This window comes from Protopterus annectens, chromosome 12.part0 (assembly GCF_019279795.1).
Source record: "Protopterus annectens isolate FY-2018-M chromosome 12.part0, PAN1.0, whole genome shotgun sequence".
In the NCBI taxonomy this organism is placed as follows: Eukaryota; Metazoa; Chordata; order Ceratodontiformes; family Protopteridae; genus Protopterus; species Protopterus annectens.
Genome location: NC_056746.1, coordinates 78,328,499 through 78,329,395, shown reverse-complemented (window position 1 = coordinate 78,329,395; position 897 = coordinate 78,328,499).

Below are 897 nucleotides of genomic sequence, written 5' to 3'. Positions count from 1 at the left end.
AACCAGATTACATGATATATTTTTAATGCTGAGTAGCAACTCTGCTTTTGTGACCTCAATGTTTACCTTTATCAACAAGATGAAGTCATTCCCGTGTCCAGAAATGACAATAGTATCAATTGCATATCTGAAGGTAATAATATTTCTCAGTGCAATTTACATTCTAACATTGCTTTTGTCTAACCAGCCATTTGACATGATATTCAATGTATACATTAAATAAGTAAGGTGATAATATAAAGCACTGAGCACTTTTTTCCAAGTCTTGAATATATGAGTCATTCTGCATTCAATTTTAATTATTACTTCTTGCCCTGCAAACAAATTTCTCTGAAGGCAAATGAGGTGATCCAGTATCCCAGTTTCTGTAAGAATTTGGCTCAGTTTGTTATGATTCACTAAATCAAAGGCTGTAAAATAGTTATCAAATATGTATTAAATGTTGTTTTGGAATCCTGTTGTTCTCTGTTATCTAATTGTTTTTTTGCAAGTTGATCTATAATGAAAGTAGTCATCTGGCAGGTTTCAATCCATATACTGAGGGAGTCCAGCAGGCAGTAATTTTAACATTATAGTTTTAGCTTGCAAAATGAGTAAAACTGGTTAAAAACCAGAGCAGAGCGGTCATTACCTTTGCCTGTTTTGGGCACTGGAATACAAATGGACCAATCAAACAGCCAATATTGCATTTTCCAAACATGCTTGTTACACTGTAACATCAACATTTTGCATAATTTTTAAATAATTCAGCTGATTATGTCACCTCCTGCAGCCCTGTTATTATCTATGACTTCTAGGGCCTATCTACCTTTACTGTCCAGGATATCTGTTGATAGGTCAGAGAACATTTCAGTATATGTATCGGTGATGTTCTGTATATTCTTGACACTTCTTAAT